General features: G+C 41.6%; 1 long non-coding RNA gene across 1 annotated transcript; it reads left to right on the top strand.

Annotated features, from left to right (window-relative positions):
* Positions 1 to 6,800: 6,800 nt before the first annotated feature.
* LOC145420168 (uncharacterized) lies at positions 6,801 to 12,647 on the top strand. The gene is made up of 2 exons (XR_013901472.1): positions 6,801 to 7,018; positions 7,102 to 12,647. It is a non-coding gene; the product is annotated as an uncharacterized LOC145420168 (long non-coding RNA).
* The last annotated feature ends 12,807 nt before the right edge of the window (positions 12,648 to 25,454 follow it).

Raw genomic sequence — 25,454 nt, 5'->3', positions numbered from 1 at the left:
TGGTTAGGGTGTGGGGAAAGAATAGGCCCGGCTATGCCGGAACCTAGGTGCACGGTCCATCCATGGGACTGGTATTGGTGCCCCCTGATCAAAAAATTACCCTAAGCGGGTGTAGTGCACTGTGGTGGGCCATTCGCGACGTTTCGGCTTCTCTTGAGCCTTCCTCAGGCTGGCCCACCCGCTTTTGTGTTCTGTTTCGCCACTCTTGGCCTTTTATACTTTTCTTTTTCCTTTCTGTTTTTCTTAACTTTTTCTGTTTCTTAGTTTTTTCTTTACTCTCAGTTTTTTCTGCTTTAGCTCTCCCTTTTTCAAACTTTTTCTGTTCTTTGTTCTTTCTGTTTTTCTTTATCTTTCTCTTTGTATTTCTGTTTGTGCTTTATTCTTTCTTTTGTTCTTTATTCTTTCTGTTTTTCTTTATCTTTCTCTTTGTATTTCTGTTTGTGCTTTATTCTTTCTTTTGTTCTTTATTCTTTCTGTTTTTCTTTATCTTTCTCTTTGTATTTCTGTTGTTCTTTAGTTTTTCTCTTGTTCTTTATTCTTTTTCTTGCTCTTTATTCTTTCTCTTTATTTTTCTGATGTTCTTTTCTTTATTCTTACTTCTTTAAATGGCACCCCCTTCCTTTTAGACATCCCGTCCTGTGTTCTGTATTTTTCTGTTATGGCACCCCCTTCCTGTAAATCCTTTCCTTGTGTACTGTTTTTTCTGACTTTCTTGTCTTTTGTTCTCTTTATTTAGGCTTTTAAGTGTCCCTTAGGGTTAGGGCTAGAAGGGGAGGGGGGAGGGGGGCAATGGGGTTAGGGTAAGGACAGGGTAGTGGGTGGGGGGCTCCCCACAAGAGGCAATGGGCAGGGGCACCACCAATCCCAGGAGGCACAGGCTGGTTAGGGTGTGGGGAAAGAATAGGCCCGGCTATGCCGGAACCTAGGTGCACGGTCCATCCATGGGACTGGTATTGGTGCCCCCTGATCAAAAAATTACCCTAAGCGGGTGTAGTGCACTGTGGTGGGCCATTCGCGACGTTTCGGCTTCTCTTGAGCCTTCCTCAGGCTGGCCCACCCGCTTTTGTGTTCTGTTTCGCCACTCTTGGCCTTTTATACTTTTCTTTTTCCTTTCTGTTTTTCTTAACTTTTTCTGTTTCTTAGTTTTTTCTTTACTCTCAGTTTTTTCTGCTTTAGCTCTCCCTTTTTCAAACTTTTTCTGTTCTTTGTTCTTTCTGTTTTTCTTTATCTTTCTCTTTGTATTTCTGTTTGTGCTTTATTCTTTCTTTTGTTCTTTATTCTTTCTGTTTTTCTTTATCTTTCTCTTTGTATTTCTGTTTGTGCTTTATTCTTTCTTTTGTTCTTTATTCTTTCTGTTTTTCTTTATCTTTCTCTTTGTATTTCTGTTGTTCTTTAGTTTTTCTCTTGTTCTTTATTCTTTTTCTTGCTCTTTATTCTTTCTCTTTATTTTTCTGATGTTCTTTTCTTTATTCTTACTTCTTTAAATGGCACCCCCTTCCTTTTAGACATCCCGTCCTGTGTTCTGTATTTTTCTGTTATGGCACCCCCTTCCTGTAAATCCTTTCCTTGTGTACTGTTTTTTCTGACTTTCTTGTCTTTTGTTCTCTTTATTTAGGCTTTTAAGTGTCCCTTAGGGTTAGGGCTAGAAGGGGAGGGGGGAGGGGGGCAATGGGGTTAGGGTAAGGACAGGGTAGTGGGTGGGGGGCTCCCCACAAGAGGCAATGGGCAGGGGCACCACCAATCCCAGGAGGCACAGGCTGGTTAGGGTGTGGGGAAAGAATAGGCCCGGCTATGCCGGAACCTAGGTGCACGGTCCATCCATGGGACTGGTATTGGTGCCCCCTGATCAAAAAATTACCCTAAGCGGGTGTAGTGCACTGTGGTGGGCCATTCGCGACGTTTCGGCTTCTCTTGAGCCTTCCTCAGGCTGGCCCACCCGCTTTTGTGTTCTGTTTCGCCACTCTTGGCCTTTTATACTTTTCTTTTTCCTTTCTGTTTTTCTTAACTTTTTCTGTTTCTTAGTTTTTTCTTTACTCTCAGTTTTTTCTGCTTTAGCTCTCCCTTTTTCAAACTTTTTCTGTTCTTTGTTCTTTCTGTTTTTCTTTATCTTTCTCTTTGTATTTCTGTTTGTGCTTTATTCTTTCTTTTGTTCTTTATTCTTTCTGTTTTTCTTTATCTTTCTCTTTGTATTTCTGTTTGTGCTTTATTCTTTCTTTTGTTCTTTATTCTTTCTGTTTTTCTTTATCTTTCTCTTTGTATTTCTGTTGTTCTTTAGTTTTTCTCTTGTTCTTTATTCTTTTTCTTGCTCTTTATTCTTTCTCTTTATTTTTCTGATGTTCTTTTCTTTATTCTTACTTCTTTAAATGGCACCCCCTTCCTTTTAGACATCCCGTCCTGTGTTCTGTATTTTTCTGTTATGGCACCCCCTTCCTGTAAATCCTTTCCTTGTGTACTGTTTTTTCTGACTTTCTTGTCTTTTGTTCTCTTTATTTAGGCTTTTAAGTGTCCCTTAGGGTTAGGGCTAGAAGGGGAGGGGGGAGGGGGGCAATGGGGTTAGGGTAAGGACAGGGTAGTGGGTGGGGGGCTCCCCACAAGAGGCAATGGGCAGGGGCACCACCAATCCCAGGAGGCACAGGCTGGTTAGGGTGTGGGGAAAGAATAGGCCCGGCTATGCCGGAACCTAGGTGCACGGTCCATCCATGGGACTGGTATTGGTGCCCCCTGATCAAAAAATTACCCTAAGCGGGTGTAGTGCACTGTGGTGGGCCATTCGCGACGTTTCGGCTTCTCTTGAGCCTTCCTCAGGCTGGCCCACCCGCTTTTGTGTTCTGTTTCGCCACTCTTGGCCTTTTATACTTTTCTTTTTCCTTTCTGTTTTTCTTAACTTTTTCTGTTTCTTAGTTTTTTCTTTACTCTCAGTTTTTTCTGCTTTAGCTCTCCCTTTTTCAAACTTTTTCTGTTCTTTGTTCTTTCTGTTTTTCTTTATCTTTCTCTTTGTATTTCTGTTTGTGCTTTATTCTTTCTTTTGTTCTTTATTCTTTCTGTTTTTCTTTATCTTTCTCTTTGTATTTCTGTTTGTGCTTTATTCTTTCTTTTGTTCTTTATTCTTTCTGTTTTTCTTTATCTTTCTCTTTGTATTTCTGTTGTTCTTTAGTTTTTCTCTTGTTCTTTATTCTTTTTCTTGCTCTTTATTCTTTCTCTTTATTTTTCTGATGTTCTTTTCTTTATTCTTACTTCTTTAAATGGCACCCCCTTCCTTTTAGACATCCCGTCCTGTGTTCTGTATTTTTCTGTTATGGCACCCCCTTCCTGTAAATCCTTTCCTTGTGTACTGTTTTTTCTGACTTTCTTGTCTTTTGTTCTCTTTATTTAGGCTTTTAAGTGTCCCTTAGGGTTAGGGCTAGAAGGGGAGGGGGGAGGGGGGCAATGGGGTTAGGGTAAGGACAGGGTAGTGGGTGGGGGGCTCCCCACAAGAGGCAATGGGCAGGGGCACCACCAATCCCAGGAGGCACAGGCTGGTTAGGGTGTGGGGAAAGAATAGGCCCGGCTATGCCGGAACCTAGGTGCACGGTCCATCCATGGGACTGGTATTGGTGCCCCCTGATCAAAAAATTACCCTAAGCGGGTGTAGTGCACTGTGGTGGGCCATTCGCGACGTTTCGGCTTCTCTTGAGCCTTCCTCAGGCTGGCCCACCCGCTTTTGTGTTCTGTTTCGCCACTCTTGGCCTTTTATACTTTTCTTTTTCCTTTCTGTTTTTCTTAACTTTTTCTGTTTCTTAGTTTTTTCTTTACTCTCAGTTTTTTCTGCTTTAGCTCTCCCTTTTTCAAACTTTTTCTGTTCTTTGTTCTTTCTGTTTTTCTTTATCTTTCTCTTTGTATTTCTGTTTGTGCTTTATTCTTTCTTTTGTTCTTTATTCTTTCTGTTTTTCTTTATCTTTCTCTTTGTATTTCTGTTTGTGCTTTATTCTTTCTTTTGTTCTTTATTCTTTCTGTTTTTCTTTATCTTTCTCTTTGTATTTCTGTTGTTCTTTAGTTTTTCTCTTGTTCTTTATTCTTTTTCTTGCTCTTTATTCTTTCTCTTTATTTTTCTGATGTTCTTTTCTTTATTCTTACTTCTTTAAATGGCACCCCCTTCCTTTTAGACATCCCGTCCTGTGTTCTGTATTTTTCTGTTATGGCACCCCCTTCCTGTAAATCCTTTCCTTGTGTACTGTTTTTTCTGACTTTCTTGTCTTTTGTTCTCTTTATTTAGGCTTTTAAGTGTCCCTTAGGGTTAGGGCTAGAAGGGGAGGGGGGAGGGGGGCAATGGGGTTAGGGTAAGGACAGGGTAGTGGGTGGGGGGCTCCCCACAAGAGGCAATGGGCAGGGGCACCACCAATCCCAGGAGGCACAGGCTGGTTAGGGTGTGGGGAAAGAATAGGCCCGGCTATGCCGGAACCTAGGTGCACGGTCCATCCATGGGACTGGTATTGGTGCCCCCTGATCAAAAAATTACCCTAAGCGGGTGTAGTGCACTGTGGTGGGCCATTCGCGACGTTTCGGCTTCTCTTGAGCCTTCCTCAGGCTGGCCCACCCGCTTTTGTGTTCTGTTTCGCCACTCTTGGCCTTTTATACTTTTCTTTTTCCTTTCTGTTTTTCTTAACTTTTTCTGTTTCTTAGTTTTTTCTTTACTCTCAGTTTTTTCTGCTTTAGCTCTCCCTTTTTCAAACTTTTTCTGTTCTTTGTTCTTTCTGTTTTTCTTTATCTTTCTCTTTGTATTTCTGTTTGTGCTTTATTCTTTCTTTTGTTCTTTATTCTTTCTGTTTTTCTTTATCTTTCTCTTTGTATTTCTGTTTGTGCTTTATTCTTTCTTTTGTTCTTTATTCTTTCTGTTTTTCTTTATCTTTCTCTTTGTATTTCTGTTGTTCTTTAGTTTTTCTCTTGTTCTTTATTCTTTTTCTTGCTCTTTATTCTTTCTCTTTATTTTTCTGATGTTCTTTTCTTTATTCTTACTTCTTTAAATGGCACCCCCTTCCTTTTAGACATCCCGTCCTGTGTTCTGTATTTTTCTGTTATGGCACCCCCTTCCTGTAAATCCTTTCCTTGTGTACTGTTTTTTCTGACTTTCTTGTCTTTTGTTCTCTTTATTTAGGCTTTTAAGTGTCCCTTAGGGTTAGGGCTAGAAGGGGAGGGGGGAGGGGGGCAATGGGGTTAGGGTAAGGACAGGGTAGTGGGTGGGGGGCTCCCCACAAGAGGCAATGGGCAGGGGCACCACCAATCCCAGGAGGCACAGGCTGGTTAGGGTGTGGGGAAAGAATAGGCCCGGCTATGCCGGAACCTAGGTGCACGGTCCATCCATGGGACTGGTATTGGTGCCCCCTGATCAAAAAATTACCCTAAGCGGGTGTAGTGCACTGTGGTGGGCCATTCGCGACGTTTCGGCTTCTCTTGAGCCTTCCTCAGGCTGGCCCACCCGCTTTTGTGTTCTGTTTCGCCACTCTTGGCCTTTTATACTTTTCTTTTTCCTTTCTGTTTTTCTTAACTTTTTCTGTTTCTTAGTTTTTTCTTTACTCTCAGTTTTTTCTGCTTTAGCTCTCCCTTTTTCAAACTTTTTCTGTTCTTTGTTCTTTCTGTTTTTCTTTATCTTTCTCTTTGTATTTCTGTTTGTGCTTTATTCTTTCTTTTGTTCTTTATTCTTTCTGTTTTTCTTTATCTTTCTCTTTGTATTTCTGTTTGTGCTTTATTCTTTCTTTTGTTCTTTATTCTTTCTGTTTTTCTTTATCTTTCTCTTTGTATTTCTGTTGTTCTTTAGTTTTTCTCTTGTTCTTTATTCTTTTTCTTGCTCTTTATTCTTTCTCTTTATTTTTCTGATGTTCTTTTCTTTATTCTTACTTCTTTAAATGGCACCCCCTTCCTTTTAGACATCCCGTCCTGTGTTCTGTATTTTTCTGTTATGGCACCCCCTTCCTGTAAATCCTTTCCTTGTGTACTGTTTTTTCTGACTTTCTTGTCTTTTGTTCTCTTTATTTAGGCTTTTAAGTGTCCCTTAGGGTTAGGGCTAGAAGGGGAGGGGGGAGGGGGGCAATGGGGTTAGGGTAAGGACAGGGTAGTGGGTGGGGGGCTCCCCACAAGAGGCAATGGGCAGGGGCACCACCAATCCCAGGAGGCACAGGCTGGTTAGGGTGTGGGGAAAGAATAGGCCCGGCTATGCCGGAACCTAGGTGCACGGTCCATCCATGGGACTGGTATTGGTGCCCCCTGATCAAAAAATTACCCTAAGCGGGTGTAGTGCACTGTGGTGGGCCATTCGCGACGTTTCGGCTTCTCTTGAGCCTTCCTCAGGCTGGCCCACCCGCTTTTGTGTTCTGTTTCGCCACTCTTGGCCTTTTATACTTTTCTTTTTCCTTTCTGTTTTTCTTAACTTTTTCTGTTTCTTAGTTTTTTCTTTACTCTCAGTTTTTTCTGCTTTAGCTCTCCCTTTTTCAAACTTTTTCTGTTCTTTGTTCTTTCTGTTTTTCTTTATCTTTCTCTTTGTATTTCTGTTTGTGCTTTATTCTTTCTTTTGTTCTTTATTCTTTCTGTTTTTCTTTATCTTTCTCTTTGTATTTCTGTTTGTGCTTTATTCTTTCTTTTGTTCTTTATTCTTTCTGTTTTTCTTTATCTTTCTCTTTGTATTTCTGTTGTTCTTTAGTTTTTCTCTTGTTCTTTATTCTTTTTCTTGCTCTTTATTCTTTCTCTTTATTTTTCTGATGTTCTTTTCTTTATTCTTACTTCTTTAAATGGCACCCCCTTCCTTTTAGACATCCCGTCCTGTGGGGTTAGGGGTTAGGGTTAGGGGGTTAGGGTTAGGGTTAGGGTTAGGGGTTAGGGTTGAAGAAAAGAACCTGTCCCTCCCGAAGGAGGAACAGGGCGTGCACGGGCCATCAACCCCGATGGTCCGCAGCCTCACATCCCTCTACCTCCATAATTGATTTTTAATTTGAAAGGTAAGTATTTCTTTTTTTACAGGTTTGCAAAGGTAGGTATGCTTTTTTTGCAGGTTCCCAATTTTTCCGTTACTTTGGCTTGTTTCCAATGTTTCTTTTTTTACAGGTTTGCAAAGGTAGGTATTCTTTTTTGCAGGTTCCCAATTTTTCCGTTACTTTGGCTTGTTTCCAATAAAGTGTTTTCAATCCCAATTTGTTTTCTGTGTGGTTTTTAATTTTGTTTTGAGTTCTCTCTAATTTGAGTTGTTAAGGAAAATCAATAAAACATGAATTAAAACATGAAATAAAATCCCCCAAAAATAACAAACTAAAATAACAAACTAACGTAAAATTGAAAAAATTAAATGAGTATGCCCTTGTCGCGACGTTTCGAAGTTGTTTCTTCTTCCTCAGGCGAGGGCATACTGAAGAGCACTGGGTTTGAGGCTCCTATTTATACTCTCCCCTCTGATCCCGCCTCCTTGGCTTTCTTTGGCTTTCTTGTAATATCTTTTTTTAGCTGTTTGCTTTTTTCCAATTCTGCCAGACTTTTTGGCTCTCATTTTTCCTTTTTTCTTTCTTTCTTCCTTTCCAGTCTTCTCCTCTTTCCCCTTTGACTTTTCCTTTTTCATCATCCTTTTCTTCCCTTCTCTTGACCTCTGCCCTTTACCCTTCCTTTTGGCCTACATCTGACCTCTTTCTCTTCCGAATTTTGGGCTACTACAATGCCGACTTGGCTTTAATACTACACTCTCGACCCTGCTTGGGGAGGACTCAACCCGACTTGGGGAGTAAATTTAGAAAGGAGATGTGACTTTGGGTTAGGCTTTAGGTTTTAGCTGGGATTAGGATTACTTGGGCTTCAGATCCAGTACTTGGGTAAGGTTTAAGATTTAATTTCCAGGAAAGAAGTAGAGTTAAGGATCAAAATTTCAAATTGTTTAGGGCCAGATTAGATCAGGGGGTATATACAATAGGGCTAAAATCCAAATTTAGGGTGGGTAATTTGAGATAAACAAATTGGTTAGGGTTAGGGCAAATGACTGGGGTAGGGCATAGATGCTAGATTGAGCTTTAACTAGGAGTGAGACCCAAAGACCAATCGGAGCGAGGCACTGGCTGGTTAGGGTTGAAGAAAAGAACCTGTCCCTCCCGAAGGAGGAACAGGGCGTGCACGGGCCATCAACCCCGATGGTCCGCAGCCTCACATCCCTCTACCTCCATAATTGATTTTTAATTTGAAAGGTAAGTATTTCTTTTTTTACAGGTTTGCAAAGGTAGGTATGCTTTTTTTGCAGGTTCCCAATTTTTCCGTTACTTTGGCTTGTTTCCAATGTTTCTTTTTTTACAGGTTTGCAAAGGTAGGTATTCTTTTTTGCAGGTTCCCAATTTTTCCGTTACTTTGGCTTGTTTCCAATAAAGTGTTTTCAATCCCAATTTGTTTTCTGTGTGGTTTTTAATTTTGTTTTGAGTTCTCTCTAATTTGAGTTGTTAAGGAAAATCAATAAAACATGAATTAAAACATGAAATAAAATCCCCCAAAAATAACAAACTAAAATAACAAACTAACGTAAAATTGAAAAAATTAAATGAGTATGCCCTTGTCGCGACGTTTCGAAGTTGTTTCTTCTTCCTCAGGCGAGGGCATACTGAAGAGCACTGGGTTTGAGGCTCCTATTTATACTCTCCCCTCTGATCCCGCCTCCTTGGCTTTCTTTGGCTTTCTTGTAATATCTTTTTTTAGCTGTTTGCTTTTTTCCAATTCTGCCAGACTTTTTGGCTCTCATTTTTCCTTTTTTCTTTCTTTCTTCCTTTCCAGTCTTCTCCTCTTTCCCCTTTGACTTTTCCTTTTTCATCATCCTTTTCTTCCCTTCTCTTGACCTCTGCCCTTTACCCTTCCTTTTGGCCTACATCTGACCTCTTTCTCTTCCGAATTTTGGGCTACTACAATGCCGACTTGGCTTTAATACTACACTCTCGACCCTGCTTGGGGAGGACTCAACCCGACTTGGGGAGTAAATTTAGAAAGGAGATGTGACTTTGGGTTAGGCTTTAGGTTTTAGCTGGGATTAGGATTACTTGGGCTTCAGATCCAGTACTTGGGTAAGGTTTAAGATTTAATTTCCAGGAAAGAAGTAGAGTTAAGGATCAAAATTTCAAATTGTTTAGGGCCAGATTAGATCAGGGGGTATATACAATAGGGCTAAAATCCAAATTTAGGGTGGGTAATTTGAGATAAACAAATTGGTTAGGGTTAGGGCAAATGACTGGGGTAGGGCATAGATGCTAGATTGAGCTTTAACTAGGAGTGAGACCCAAAGACCAATCGGAGCGAGGCACTGGCTGGTTAGGGTTGAAGAAAAGAACCTGTCCCTCCCGAAGGAGGAACAGGGCGTGCACGGGCCATCAACCCCGATGGTCCGCAGCCTCACATCCCTCTACCTCCATAATTGATTTTTAATTTGAAAGGTAAGTATTTCTTTTTTTACAGGTTTGCAAAGGTAGGTATGCTTTTTTTGCAGGTTCCCAATTTTTCCGTTACTTTGGCTTGTTTCCAATGTTTCTTTTTTTACAGGTTTGCAAAGGTAGGTATTCTTTTTTGCAGGTTCCCAATTTTTCCGTTACTTTGGCTTGTTTCCAATAAAGTGTTTTCAATCCCAATTTGTTTTCTGTGTGGTTTTTAATTTTGTTTTGAGTTCTCTCTAATTTGAGTTGTTAAGGAAAATCAATAAAACATGAATTAAAACATGAAATAAAATCCCCCAAAAATAACAAACTAAAATAACAAACTAACGTAAAATTGAAAAAATTAAATGAGTATGCCCTTGTCGCGACGTTTCGAAGTTGTTTCTTCTTCCTCAGGCGAGGGCATACTGAAGAGCACTGGGTTTGAGGCTCCTATTTATACTCTCCCCTCTGATCCCGCCTCCTTGGCTTTCTTTGGCTTTCTTGTAATATCTTTTTTTAGCTGTTTGCTTTTTTCCAATTCTGCCAGACTTTTTGGCTCTCATTTTTCCTTTTTTCTTTCTTTCTTCCTTTCCAGTCTTCTCCTCTTTCCCCTTTGACTTTTCCTTTTTCATCATCCTTTTCTTCCCTTCTCTTGACCTCTGCCCTTTACCCTTCCTTTTGGCCTACATCTGACCTCTTTCTCTTCCGAATTTTGGGCTACTACAATGCCGACTTGGCTTTAATACTACACTCTCGACCCTGCTTGGGGAGGACTCAACCCGACTTGGGGAGTAAATTTAGAAAGGAGATGTGACTTTGGGTTAGGCTTTAGGTTTTAGCTGGGATTAGGATTACTTGGGCTTCAGATCCAGTACTTGGGTAAGGTTTAAGATTTAATTTCCAGGAAAGAAGTAGAGTTAAGGATCAAAATTTCAAATTGTTTAGGGCCAGATTAGATCAGGGGGTATATACAATAGGGCTAAAATCCAAATTTAGGGTGGGTAATTTGAGATAAACAAATTGGTTAGGGTTAGGGCAAATGACTGGGGTAGGGCATAGATGCTAGATTGAGCTTTAACTAGGAGTGAGACCCAAAGACCAATCGGAGCGAGGCACTGGCTGGTTAGGGTTGAAGAAAAGAACCTGTCCCTCCCGAAGGAGGAACAGGGCGTGCACGGGCCATCAACCCCGATGGTCCGCAGCCTCACATCCCTCTACCTCCATAATTGATTTTTAATTTGAAAGGTAAGTATTTCTTTTTTTACAGGTTTGCAAAGGTAGGTATGCTTTTTTTGCAGGTTCCCAATTTTTCCGTTACTTTGGCTTGTTTCCAATGTTTCTTTTTTTACAGGTTTGCAAAGGTAGGTATTCTTTTTTGCAGGTTCCCAATTTTTCCGTTACTTTGGCTTGTTTCCAATAAAGTGTTTTCAATCCCAATTTGTTTTCTGTGTGGTTTTTAATTTTGTTTTGAGTTCTCTCTAATTTGAGTTGTTAAGGAAAATCAATAAAACATGAATTAAAACATGAAATAAAATCCCCCAAAAATAACAAACTAAAATAACAAACTAACGTAAAATTGAAAAAATTAAATGAGTATGCCCTTGTCGCGACGTTTCGAAGTTGTTTCTTCTTCCTCAGGCGAGGGCATACTGAAGAGCACTGGGTTTGAGGCTCCTATTTATACTCTCCCCTCTGATCCCGCCTCCTTGGCTTTCTTTGGCTTTCTTGTAATATCTTTTTTTAGCTGTTTGCTTTTTTCCAATTCTGCCAGACTTTTTGGCTCTCATTTTTCCTTTTTTCTTTCTTTCTTCCTTTCCAGTCTTCTCCTCTTTCCCCTTTGACTTTTCCTTTTTCATCATCCTTTTCTTCCCTTCTCTTGACCTCTGCCCTTTACCCTTCCTTTTGGCCTACATCTGACCTCTTTCTCTTCCGAATTTTGGGCTACTACAATGCCGACTTGGCTTTAATACTACACTCTCGACCCTGCTTGGGGAGGACTCAACCCGACTTGGGGAGTAAATTTAGAAAGGAGATGTGACTTTGGGTTAGGCTTTAGGTTTTAGCTGGGATTAGGATTACTTGGGCTTCAGATCCAGTACTTGGGTAAGGTTTAAGATTTAATTTCCAGGAAAGAAGTAGAGTTAAGGATCAAAATTTCAAATTGTTTAGGGCCAGATTAGATCAGGGGGTATATACAATAGGGCTAAAATCCAAATTTAGGGTGGGTAATTTGAGATAAACAAATTGGTTAGGGTTAGGGCAAATGACTGGGGTAGGGCATAGATGCTAGATTGAGCTTTAACTAGGAGTGAGACCCAAAGACCAATCGGAGCGAGGCACTGGCTGGTTAGGGTTGAAGAAAAGAACCTGTCCCTCCCGAAGGAGGAACAGGGCGTGCACGGGCCATCAACCCCGATGGTCCGCAGCCTCACATCCCTCTACCTCCATAATTGATTTTTAATTTGAAAGGTAAGTATTTCTTTTTTTACAGGTTTGCAAAGGTAGGTATGCTTTTTTTGCAGGTTCCCAATTTTTCCGTTACTTTGGCTTGTTTCCAATGTTTCTTTTTTTACAGGTTTGCAAAGGTAGGTATTCTTTTTTGCAGGTTCCCAATTTTTCCGTTACTTTGGCTTGTTTCCAATAAAGTGTTTTCAATCCCAATTTGTTTTCTGTGTGGTTTTTAATTTTGTTTTGAGTTCTCTCTAATTTGAGTTGTTAAGGAAAATCAATAAAACATGAATTAAAACATGAAATAAAATCCCCCAAAAATAACAAACTAAAATAACAAACTAACGTAAAATTGAAAAAATTAAATGAGTATGCCCTTGTCGCGACGTTTCGAAGTTGTTTCTTCTTCCTCAGGCGAGGGCATACTGAAGAGCACTGGGTTTGAGGCTCCTATTTATACTCTCCCCTCTGATCCCGCCTCCTTGGCTTTCTTTGGCTTTCTTGTAATATCTTTTTTTAGCTGTTTGCTTTTTTCCAATTCTGCCAGACTTTTTGGCTCTCATTTTTCCTTTTTTCTTTCTTTCTTCCTTTCCAGTCTTCTCCTCTTTCCCCTTTGACTTTTCCTTTTTCATCATCCTTTTCTTCCCTTCTCTTGACCTCTGCCCTTTACCCTTCCTTTTGGCCTACATCTGACCTCTTTCTCTTCCGAATTTTGGGCTACTACAATGCCGACTTGGCTTTAATACTACACTCTCGACCCTGCTTGGGGAGGACTCAACCCGACTTGGGGAGTAAATTTAGAAAGGAGATGTGACTTTGGGTTAGGCTTTAGGTTTTAGCTGGGATTAGGATTACTTGGGCTTCAGATCCAGTACTTGGGTTAGGGGTTAGGGGTTAGGGTTAGGGTTAGGGTTAGGGTTAGGGGTTAGGTGGTAGGAAATGAGCAGGCCCGGCTGTGCCGGAACCTGAGTGCACGGGCCATCATTGGGACTGGTGTTGGTGCCCCCAGATCAAAAAATTACCCTTAAGCGGGTGTAGTGCACTGGGGTTGGGCCACTCGCGACGTTTCGGCTTTTCTTAGCCTTCTTCAGGCTGGCCCACCCGCTTTTGTGTTCTGTTTCGCCACTCTGGGCCTTTTATACTGTTCTTTTTCCTTTCTGTTTTTCTTAACTTTTTCTGGTTCTTAGTTTTTTTCTTGTTCTCAGTTTTTTCTGCTTTAACTCTCCCTTTTTCTATCTTTTTCTGTTGTCCTTTGTTCTTTCTGTTTTTCCTTATCTTTCTCTTTGTATTTCTGTTTTTCTTTATTCTTGTTCTTTATTCTTTCTGTTTTTCCTTATCTTTCTCTTTGTATATCTGTTGTTCTTTATTCATCCTGTTGTTCTTTATTATTTCTCTTTATTCCTCTTGTGTTCTTTACTTTATTCTTTCTTATATTTCTTTAATGGCACCCCCTTCTCTTTCGACATCCCGTCCTATGTTCAGTATTTTTCTCTTTTATGGCACCCCCTTCCTGTAAATCCTTTCTTTTTATACTCTGTCCTTTTTTCTGACTTTTCTTGTCCTTTTTTCTCTTAGTTTAGGTTTTTAGGGGTCCCTGGGTTTGGGCTAGAAGGGGAGGGGGGAGGGGGGCAAAGGGGTTAGGGTTAGGGTTAGGGTTAGGGGTTAGGGTTAGGGTTAGGGTTAGGGTTAGGGGTTAGGGTTAGGGTTAGGGTTAGGGTGTGGAAAAGGAAACAGGGTCCCAGCAATTGCTGGTCCCCTGTTGGTGCACTCTCACTCGACTGGAGTGGGCATTGATGCCCCCTGATCAAAAAATTACCCATCTTGGGTTATAGTTGCTAGCTGTTTATGATTGAGCCCGTCGCGACGTTTCGGCGTTGTTTCGCCTTCATCAGGCTGGGCTCAATGATGTAGGGACTGTCTTGTCCTCTATTTATATGTTTCCCTTAACTTAGGTTTTCTTTGTGACTTTCTTGTCTTCTATTTCTCTGTTTCTTCTTACTTAGGTTTTTTTCTGCATTTTCTTAGCTTTTTCTGTGCTTTTTTCTGTTTTTCTCAACCCTGCTTGGGGAGTTCTATTTTTCTGTTTGTCTCAACCCTACTTGGGGAGCTTTTCTTTCATGTGCTTTCTTCTTAGCTTTCCCTGTACTTTTTTCTTAGTTTTTCTCTATTTTTCTTCTCTGTGTACCCTTTGTGACTCTCTTGTCATCTATTTCCATTTTTCCTTTCTATTCTCTTGTTTTTATTCATGGCACCCCCTATTCCTTAGTCCACTCTTTCTTTCATCTTTATATTTCTGGCACCCCCATCTTTAGTAACCACTCTATTTAGGCTTCTTTTTCTGTTTTTCTGTTTTTCCATTTTTTAGGCTTTTTTTCTGTTTTTCTGGGGGGTGGGGGGGAGGGAGGGGGGATAGGTTAGGATTAGGGTAGGAGATATGGGCAGGGGCATCACCCACTCCACCGGGACCTGGCTGGTTAGGGTGTGGAAAAGGAAACAGGGTCCCAGCAATTGCTGGTCCCCTGTTGGTGCACTCTCACTCGACTGGAGTGGGCATTGATGCCCCCTGATCAAAAAATTACCCATCTTGGGTTATAGTTGCTAGCTGTTTATGATTGAGCCCGTCGCGACGTTTCGGCGTTGTTTCGCCTTCATCAGGCTGGGCTCAATGATGTAGGGACTGTCTTGTCCTCTATTTATATGTTTCCCTTAACTTAGGTTTTCTTTGTGACTTTCTTGTCTTCTATTTCTCTGTTTCTTCTTACTTAGGTTTTTTTCTGCATTTTCTTAGCTTTTTCTGTGCTTTTTTCTGTTTTTCTCAACCCTGCTTGGGGAGTTCTATTTTTCTGTTTGTCTCAACCCTACTTGGGGAGCTTTTCTTTCATGTGCTTTCTTCTTAGCTTTCCCTGTACTTTTTTCTTAGTTTTTCTCTATTTTTCTTCTCTGTGTACCCTTTGTGACTCTCTTGTCATCTATTTCCATTTTTCCTTTCTATTCTCTTGTTTTTATTCATGGCACCCCCTATTCCTTAGTCCACTCTTTCTTTCATCTTTATATTTCTGGCACCCCCATCTTTAGTAACCACTCTATTTAGGCTTCTTTTTCTGTTTTTCTGTTTTTCCATTTTTTAGGCTTTTTTTCTGTTTTTCTGGGGGGTGGGGGGGAGGGAGGGGGGATAGGTTAGGATTAGGGTAGGAGATATGGGCAGGGGCATCACCCACTCCACCGGGACCTGGCTGGTTAGGGTGTGGAAAAGGAAACAGGGTCCCAGCAATTGCTGGTCCCCTGTTGGTGCACTCTCACTCGACTGGAGTGGGCATTGATGCCCCCTGATCAAAAAATTACCCATCTTGGGTTATAGTTGCTAGCTGTTTATGATTGAGCCCGTCGCGACGTTTCGGCGTTGTTTCGCCTTCATCAGGCTGGGCTCAATGATGTAGGGACTGTCTTGTCCTCTATTTATATGTTTCCCTTAACTTAGGTTTTCTTTGTGACTTTCTTGTCTTCTATTTCTCTGTTTCTTCTTACTTAGGTTTTTTTCTGCATTTTCTTAGCTTTTTCTGTGCTTTTTTCTGTTTTTCTCAACCCTGCTTGGGGAGTTCTATTTTTCTGTTTGTCTCAACCCTACTTGGGGAGCTTTTCTTTCATGTGCTTTCTTCTTAGCTTTCCCTGTACTTTTTTCTTAGTTTTTCTCTATTTTTCTTCTCTGTGTACCCTTTGTGACTCTCTTGTCATCTATTTCCATTTTTCCTTTCTATTCTCTTGTTTTTATTCATGGCACCCCCTATTCCTTAGTCCACTCTTTCTTTCATCTTTATATTTCTGGCACCCCCATCTTTAGTAACCACTCTATTTAGGCTTCTTTTTCTGTTTTTCTGTTTTTCCATTTTTTAGGCTTTTTTTCTGTTTTTCTGGGGGGTGGGGGGGAGGGAGGGGGGATAGGTTAGGATTAGGGTAGGAGATATGGGCAGGGGCATCACCCACTCCACCGGGACCTGGCTGGTTAGGGTGTGGAAAAGGAAACAGGGTCCCAGCAATTGCTGGTCCCCTGTTGGTGCACTCTCACTCGACTGGAGTGGGCATTGATGCCCCCTGATCAAAAAATTACCCATCTTGGGTTATAGTTGCTAGCTGTTTATGATTGAGCCCGTCGCGACGTTTCGGCGTTGTTTCGCCTTCATCAGGCTGGGCTCAATGATGTAGGGACTGTCTTGTCCTCTATTTATATGTTTCCCTTAACTTAGGTTTTCTTTGTGACTTTCTTGTCTTCTATTTCTCTGTTTCTTCTTACTTAGGTTTTTTTCTGCATTTTCTTAGCTTTTTCTGTGCTTTTTTCTGTTTTTCTCAACCCTGCTTGGGGAGTTCTATTTTTCTGTTTGTCTCAACCCTACTTGGGGAGCTTTTCTTTCATGTGCTTTCTTCTTAGCTTTCCCTGTACTTTTTTCTTAGTTTTTCTCTATTTTTCTTCTCTGTGTACCCTTTGTGACTCTCTTGTCATCTATTTCCATTTTTCCTTTCTATTCTCTTGTTTTTATTCATGGCACCCCCTATTCCTTAGTCCACTCTTTCTTTCATCTTTATATTTCTGGCACCCCCATCTTTAGTAACCACTCTATTTAGGCTTCTTTTTCTGTTTTTCTGTTTTTCCATTTTTTAGGCTTTTTTTCTGTTTTTCTGGGGGGTGGGGGGGAGGGAGGGGGGATAGGTTAGGATTAGGGTAGGAGATATGGGCAGGGGCATCACCCACTCCACCGGGACCTGGCTGGTTAGGGTGTGGAAAAGGAAACAGGGTCCCAGCAATTGCTGGTCCCCTGTTGGTGCACTCTCACTCGACTGGAGTGGGCATTGATGCCCCCTGATCAAAAAATTACCCATCTTGGGTTATAGTTGCTAGCTGTTTATGATTGAGCCCGTCGCGACGTTTCGGCGTTGTTTCGCCTTCATCAGGCTGGGCTCAATGATGTAGGGACTGTCTTGTCCTCTATTTATATGTTTCCCTTAACTTAGGTTTTCTTTGTGACTTTCTTGTCTTCTATTTCTCTGTTTCTTCTTACTTAGGTTTTTTTCTGCATTTTCTTAGCTTTTTCTGTGCTTTTTTCTGTTTTTCTCAACCCTGCTTGGGGAGTTCTATTTTTCTGTTTGTCTCAACCCTACTTGGGGAGCTTTTCTTTCATGTGCTTTCTTCTTAGCTTTCCCTGTACTTTTTTCTTAGTTTTTCTCTATTTTTCTTCTCTGTGTACCCTTTGTGACTCTCTTGTCATCTATTTCCATTTTTCCTTTCTATTCTCTTGTTTTTATTCATGGCACCCCCTATTCCTTAGTCCACTCTTTCTTTCATCTTTATATTTCTGGCACCCCCATCTTTAGTAACCACTCTATTTAGGCTTCTTTTTCTGTTTTTCTGTTTTTCCATTTTTTAGGCTTTTTTTCTGTTTTTCTGGGGGGTGGGGGGGAGGGAGGGGGGATAGGTTAGGATTAGGGTAGGAGATATGGGCAGGGGCATCACCCACTCCACCGGGACCTGGCTGGTTAGGGTGTGGAAAAGGAAACAGGGTCCCAGCAATTGCTGGTCCCCTGTTGGTGCACTCTCACTCGACTGGAGTGGGCATTGATGCCCCCTGATCAAAAAATTACCCATCTTGGGTTATAGTTGCTAGCTGTTTATGATTGAGCCCGTCGCGACGTTTCGGCGTTGTTTCGCCTTCATCAGGCTGGGCTCAATGATGTAGGGACTGTCTTGTCCTCTATTTATATGTTTCCCTTAACTTAGGTTTTCTTTGTGACTTTCTTGTCTTCTATTTCTCTGTTTCTTCTTACTTAGGTTTTTTTCTGCATTTTCTTAGCTTTTTCTGTGCTTTTTTCTGTTTTTCTCAACCCTGCTTGGGGAGTTCTATTTTTCTGTTTGTCTCAACCCTACTTGGGGAGCTTTTCTTTCATGTGCTTTCTTCTTAGCTTTCCCTGTACTTTTTTCTTAGTTTTTCTCTATTTTTCTTCTCTGTGTACCCTTTGTGACTCTCTTGTCATCTATTTCCATTTTTCCTTTCTATTCTCTTGTTTTTATTCATGGCACCCCCTATTCCTTAGTCCACTCTTTCTTTCATCTTTATATTTCTGGCACCCCCATCTTTAGTAACCACTCTATTTAGGCTTCTTTTTCTGTTTTTCTGTTTTTCCATTTTTTAGGCTTTTTTTCTGTTTTTCTGGGGGGTGGGGGGGAGGGAGGGGGGATAGGTTAGGATTAGGGTAGGAGATATGGGCAGGGGCATCACCCACTCCACCGGGACCTGGCTGGTTAGGGTGTGGAAAAGGAAACAGGGTCCCAGCAATTGCTGGTCCCCTGTTGGTGCACTCTCACTCGACTGGAGTGGGCATTGATGCCCCCTGATCAAAAAATTACCCATCTTGGGTTATAGTTGCTAGCTGTTTATGATTGAGCCCGTCGCGACGTTTCGGCGTTGTTTCGCCTTCATCAGGCTGGGCTCAATGATGTAGGGACTGTCTTGTCCTCTATTTATATGTTTCCCTTAACTTAGGTTTTCTTTGTGACTTTCTTGTCTTCTATTTCTCTGTTTCTTCTTACTTAGGTTTTTTTCTGCATTTTCTTAGCTTTTTCTGTGCTTTTTTCTGTTTTTCTCAACCCTGCTTGGGGAGTTCTATTTTTCTGTTTGTCTCAACCCTACTTGGGGAGCTTTTCTTTCATGTGCTTTCTTCTTAGCTTTCCCTGTACTTTTTTCTTAGTTTTTCTCTATTTTTCTTCTCTGTGTACCCTTTGTGACTCTCTTGTCATCTATTTCCATTTTTCCTTTCTATTCTCTTGTTTTTATTCATGGCACCCCCTATTCCTTAGTCCACTCTTTCTTTCATCTTTATATTTCTGGCACCCCCATCTTTAGTAACCACTCTATTTAGGCTTCTTTTTCTGTTTTTCTGTTTTTCCATTTTTTAGGCTTTTTTTCTGTTTTTCTGGGGGGTGGGGGGGAGGGAGGGGGGATAGGTTAGGATTAGGGTAGGAGATATGGGCAGGGGCATCACCCACTCCACCGGGACCTGGCTGGTTAGGGTGTGGAAAAGGAAACAGGGTCCCAGCAATTGCTGGTCCCCTGTTGGTGCACTCTCACTCGACTGGAGTGGGCATTGATGCCCCCTGATCAAAAAATTACCCATCTTGGGTTATAGTTGCTAGCTGTTTATGATTGAGCCCGTCGCGACGTTTCGGCGTTGTTTCGCCTTCATCAGGCTGGGCTCAATGATGTAGGGACTGTCTTGTCCTCTATTTATATGTTTCCCTTAACTTAGGTTTTCTTTGTGACTTTCTTGTCTTCTATTTCTCTGTTTCTTCTTACTTAGGTTTTTTTCTGCATTTTCTTAGCTTTTTCTGTGCTTTTTTCTGTTTTTCTCAACCCTGCTTGGGGAGTTCTATTTTTCTGTTTGTCTCAACCCTACTTGGGGAGCTTTTCTTTCATGTGCTTTCTTCTTAGCTTTCCCTGTACTTTTTTCTTAGTTTTTCTCTATTTTTCTTCTCTGTGTACCCTTTGTGACTCTCTTGTCATCTATTTCCATTTTTCCTTTCTATTCTCTTGTTTTTATTCATGGCACCCCCTATTCCTTAGTCCACTCTTTCTTTCATCTTTATATTTCTGGCACCCCCATCTTTAGTAACCACTCTATTTAGGCTTCTTTTTCTGTTTTTCTGTTTTTCCATTTTTTAGGCTTTTTTTCTGTTTTTCTGGGGGGTGGGGGGGAGGGAGGGGGGATAGGTTAGGATTAGGGTAGGAGATATGGGCAGGGGCATCACCCACTCCACCGGGACCTGGCTGGTTAGGGTGTGGAAAAGGAAACAGGGTCCCAGCAATTGCTGGTCCCCTGTTGGTGCACTCTCACTCGACTGGAGTGGGCATTGATGCCCCCTGATCAAAAAATTACCCATCTTGGGTTATAGTTGCTAGCTGTTTATGATTGAGCCCGTCGCGACGTTTCGGCGTTGTTTCGCCTTCATCAGGCTGGGCTCAATGATGTAGGGACTGTCTTGTCCTCTATTTATATGTTTCCCTTAACTTAGGTTTTCTTTGTGACTTTCTTGTCTTCTATTTCTCTGTTTCTTCTTACTTAGGTTTTTTTCTGCATTTTCTTAGCTTTTTCTGTGCTTTTTTCTGTTTTTCTCAACCCTGCTTGGGGAGTTCTATTTTTCTGTTTGTCTCAACCCTACTTGGGGAGCTTTTCTTTCATGTGCTTTCTTCTTAGCTTTCCCTGTACTTTTTTCTTAGTTTTTCTCTATTTTTCTTCTCTGTGTACCCTTTGTGACTCTCTTGTCATCTATTTCCATTTTTCCTTTCTATTCTCTTGTTTTTATTCATGGCACCCCCTATTCCTTAGTCCACTCTTTCTTTCATCTTTATATTTCTGGCACCCCCATCTTTAGTAACCACTCTATTTAGGCTTCTTTTTCTGTTTTTCTGTTTTTCCATTTTTTAGGCTTTTTTTCTGTTTTTCTGGGGGGTGGGGGGGAGGGAGGGGGGATAGGTTAGGATTAGGGTAGGAGATATGGGCAGGGGCATCACCCACTCCACCGGGACCTGGCTGGTTAGGGTGTGGAAAAGGAAACAGGGTCCCAGCAATTGCTGGTCCCCTGTTGGTGCACTCTCACTCGACTGGAGTGGGCATTGATGCCCCCTGATCAAAAAATTACCCATCTTGGGTTATAGTTGCTAGCTGTTTATGATTGAGCCCGTCGCGACGTTTCGGCGTTGTTTCGCCTTCATCAGGCTGGGCTCAATGATGTAGGGACTGTCTTGTCCTCTATTTATATGTTTCCCTTAACTTAGGTTTTCTTTGTGACTTTCTTGTCTTCTATTTCTCTGTTTCTTCTTACTTAGGTTTTTTTCTGCATTTTCTTAGCTTTTTCTGTGCTTTTTTCTGTTTTTCTCAACCCTGCTTGGGGAGTTCTATTTTTCTGTTTGTCTCAACCCTACTTGGGGAGCTTTTCTTTCATGTGCTTTCTTCTTAGCTTTCCCTGTACTTTTTTCTTAGTTTTTCTCTATTTTTCTTCTCTGTGTACCCTTTGTGACTCTCTTGTCATCTATTTCCATTTTTCCTTTCTATTCTCTTGTTTTTATTCATGGCACCCCCTATTCCTTAGTCCACTCTTTCTTTCATCTTTATATTTCTGGCACCCCCATCTTTAGTAACCACTCTATTTAGGCTTCTTTTTCTGTTTTTCTGTTTTTCCATTTTTTAGGCTTTTTTTCTGTTTTTCTGGGGGGTGGGGGGGAGGGAGGGGGGATAGGTTAGGATTAGGGTAGGAGATATGGGCAGGGGCATCACCCACTCCACCGGGACCTGGCTGGTTAGGGTGTGGAAAAGGAAACAGGGTCCCAGCAATTGCTGGTCCCCTGTTGGTGCACTCTCACTCGACTGGAGTGGGCATTGATGCCCCCTGATCAAAAAATTACCCATCTTGGGTTATAGTTGCTAGCTGTTTATGATTGAGCCCGTCGCGACGTTTCGGCGTTGTTTCGCCTTCATCAGGCTGGGCTCAATGATGTAGGGACTGTCTTGTCCTCTATTTATATGTTTCCCTTAACTTAGGTTTTCTTTGTGACTTTCTTGTCTTCTATTTCTCTGTTTCTTCTTACTTAGGTTTTTTTCTGCATTTTCTTAGCTTTTTCTGTGCTTTTTTCTGTTTTTCTCAACCCTGCTTGGGGAGTTCTATTTTTCTGTTTGTCTCAACCCTACTTGGGGAGCTTTTCTTTCATGTGCTTTCTTCTTAGCTTTCCCTGTACTTTTTTCTTAGTTTTTCTCTATTTTTCTTCTCTGTGTACCCTTTGTGACTCTCTTGTCATCTATTTCCATTTTTCCTTTCTATTCTCTTGTTTTTATTCATGGCACCCCCTATTCCTTAGTCCACTCTTTCTTTCATCTTTATATTTCTGGCACCCCCATCTTTAGTAACCACTCTATTTAGGCTTCTTTTTCTGTTTTTCTGTTTTTCCATTTTTTAGGCTTTTTTTCTGTTTTTCTGGGGGGTGGGGGGAGGGAGGGGGGATAGGTTAGGATTAGGGTAGGAGATATGGGCAGGGGCATCACCCACTCCACCGGGACCTGGCTGGTTAGGGTGTGGAAAAGGAAACAGGGTCCCAGCAATTGCTGGTCCCCTGTTGGTGCACTCTCACTCGACTGGAGTGGGCATTGATGCCCCCTGATCAAAAAATTACCCATCTTGGGTTATAGTTGCTAGCTGTTTATGATTGAGCCCGTCGCGACGTTTCGGCGTTGTTTCGCCTTCATCAGGCTGGGCTCAATGATGTAGGGACTGTCTTGTCCTCTATTTATATGTTTCCCTTAACTTAGGTTTTCTTTGTGACTTTCTTGTCTTCTATTTCTCTGTTTCTTCTTACTTAGGTTTTTTTCTGCATTTTCTTAGCTTTTTCTGTGCTTTTTTCTGTTTTTCTCAACCCTGCTTGGGGAGTTCTATTTTTCTGTTTGTCTCAACCCTACTTGGGGAGCTTTTCTTTCATGTGCTTTCTTCTTAGCTTTCCCTGTACTTTTTTCTTAGTTTTTCTCTATTTTTCTTCTCTGTGTACCCTTTGTGACTCTCTTGTCATCTATTTCCATTTTTCCTTTCTATTCTCTTGTTTTTATTCATGGCACCCCCTATTCCTTAGTCCACTCTTTCTTTCATCTTTATATTTCTGGCACCCCCATCTTTAGTAACCACTCTATTTAGGCTTCTTTTTCTGTTTTTCTGTTTTTCCATTTTTTAGGCTTTTTTTCTGTTTTTCTGGGGGGTGGGGGGGAGGGAGGGGGGATAGGTTAGGATTAGGGTAGGAGATATGGGCAGGGGCATCACCCACTCCACCGGGACCTGGCTGGTTAGGGTGTGGAAAAGGAAACAGGGTCCCAGCAATTGCTGGTCCCCTGTTGGTGCACTCTCACTCGACTGGAGTGGGCATTGATGCCCCCTGATCAAAAAATTACCCATCTTGGGTTATAGTTGCTAGCTGTTTATGATTGAGCCCGTCGCGACGTTTCGGCGTTGTTTCGCCTTCATCAGGCTGGGCTCAATGATGTAGGGACTGTCTTGTCCTCTATTTATATGTTTCCCTTAACTTAGGTTTTCTTTGTGACTTTCTTGTCTTCTATTTCTCTGTTTCTTCTTACTTAGGTTTTTTTCTGCATTTTCTTAGCTTTTTCTGTGCTTTTTTCTGTTTTTCTCAACCCTGCTTGGGGAGTTCTATTTTTCTGTTTGTCTCAACCCTACTTGGGGAGCTTTTCTTTCATGTGCTTTCTTCTTAGCTTTCCCTGTACTTTTTTCTTAGTTTTTCTCTATTTTTCTTCTCTGTGTACCCTTTGTGACTCTCTTGTCATCTATTTCCATTTTTCCTTTCTATTCTCTTGTTTTTATTCATGGCACCCCCTATTCCTTAGTCCACTCTTTCTTTCATCTTTATATTTCTGGCACCCCCATCTTTAGTAACCACTCTATTTAGGCTTCTTTTTCTGTTTTTCTGTTTTTCCATTTTTTAGGCTTTTTTTCTGTTTTTCTGGGGGGTGGGGGGGAGGGAGGGGGGATAGGTTAGGATTAGGGTAGGAGATATGGGCAGGGGCATCACCCACTCCACCGGGACCTGGCTGGTTAGGGTGTGGAAAAGGAAACAGGGTCCCAGCAATTGCTGGTCCCCTGTTGGTGCACTCTCACTCGACTGGAGTGGGCATTGATGCCCCCTGATCAAAAAATTACCCATCTTGGGTTATAGTTGCTAGCTGTTTATGATTGAGCCCGTCGCGACGTTTCGGCGTTGTTTCGCCTTCATCAGGCTGGGCTCAATGATGTAGGGACTGTCTTGTCCTCTATTTATATGTTTCCCTTAACTTAGGTTTTCTTTGTGACTTTCTTGTCTTCTATTTCTCTGTTTCTTCTTACTTAGGTTTTTTTCTGCATTTTCTTAGCTTTTTCTGTGCTTTTTTCTGTTTTTCTCAACCCTGCTTGGGGAGTTCTATTTTTCTGTTTGTCTCAACCCTACTTGGGGAGCTTTTCTTTCATGTGCTTTCTTCTTAGCTTTCCCTGTACTTTTTTCTTAGTTTTTCTCTATTTTTCTTCTCTGTGTACCCTTTGTGACTCTCTTGTCATCTATTTCCATTTTTCCTTTCTATTCTCTTGTTTTTATTCATGGCACCCCCTATTCCTTAGTCCACTCTTTCTTTCATCTTTATATTTCTGGCACCCCCATCTTTAGTAACCACTCTATTTAGGCTTCTTTTTCTGTTTTTCTGTTTTTCCATTTTTTAGGCTTTTTTTCTGTTTTTCTGGGGGGTGGGGGGGAGGGAGGGGGGATAGGTTAGGATTAGGGTAGGAGATATGGGCAGGGGCATCACCCACTCCACCGGGACCTGGCTGGTTAGGGTGTGGAAAAGGAAACAGGGTCCCAGCAATTGCTGGTCCCCTGTTGGTGCACTCTCACTCGACTGGAGTGGGCATTGATGCCCCCTGATCAAAAAATTACCCATCTTGGGTTATAGTTGCTAGCTGTTTATGATTGAGCCCGTCGCGACGTTTCGGCGTTGTTTCGCCTTCATCAGGCTGGGCTCAATGATGTAGGGACTGTCTTGTCCTCTATTTATATGTTTCCCTTAACTTAGGTTTTCTTTGTGACTTTCTTGTCTTCTATTTCTCTGTTTCTTCTTACTTAGGTTTTTTTCTGCATTTTCTTAGCTTTTTCTGTGCTTTTTTCTGTTTTTCTCAACCCTGCTTGGGGAGTTCTATTTTTCTGTTTGTCTCAACCCTACTTGGGGAGCTTTTCTTTCATGTGCTTTCTTCTTAGCTTTCCCTGTACTTTTTTCTTAGTTTTTCTCTATTTTTCTTCTCTGTGTACCCTTTGTGACTCTCTTGTCATCTATTTCCATTTTTCCTTTCTATTCTCTTGTTTTTATTCATGGCACCCCCTATTCCTTAGTCCACTCTTTCTTTCATCTTTATATTTCTGGCACCCCCATCTTTAGTAACCACTCTATTTAGGCTTCTTTTTCTGTTTTTCTGTTTTTCCATTTTTTAGGCTTTTTTTCTGTTTTTCTGGGGGGTGGGGGGAGGGAGGGGGGATAGGTTAGGATTAGGGTAGGAGATATGGGCAGGGGCATCACCCACTCCACCGGGACCTGGCTGGTTAGGGTGTGGAAAAGGAAACAGGGTCCCAGCAATTGCTGGTCCCCTGTTGGTGCACTCTCACTCGACTGGAGTGGGCATTGATGCCCCCTGATCAAAAAATTACCCATCTTGGGTTATAGTTGCTAGCTGTTTATGATTGAGCCCGTCGCGACGTTTCGGCGTTGTTTCGCCTTCATCAGGCTGGGCTCAATGATGTAGGGACTGTCTTGTCCTCTATTTATATGTTTCCCTTAACTTAGGTTTTCTTTGTGACTTTCTTGTCTTCTATTTCTCTGTTTCTTCTTACTTAGGTTTTTTTCTGCATTTTCTTAGCTTTTTCTGTGCTTTTTTCTGTTTTTCTCAACCCTGCTTGGGGAGTTCTATTTTTCTGTTTGTCTCAACCCTACTTGGGGAGCTTTTCTTTCATGTGCTTTCTTCTTAGCTTTCCCTGTACTTTTTTCTTAGTTTTTCTCTATTTT

This window comes from Astatotilapia calliptera, chromosome 14 (assembly GCF_964374335.1).
Source record: "Astatotilapia calliptera chromosome 14, fAstCal68.1, whole genome shotgun sequence".
Classification (NCBI taxonomy): domain Eukaryota; kingdom Metazoa; phylum Chordata; class Actinopteri; order Cichliformes; family Cichlidae; genus Astatotilapia; species Astatotilapia calliptera.
Note: the sequence above shows the minus strand (reverse complement) of the source record. Positions and strands in the feature narration are given on the sequence as shown.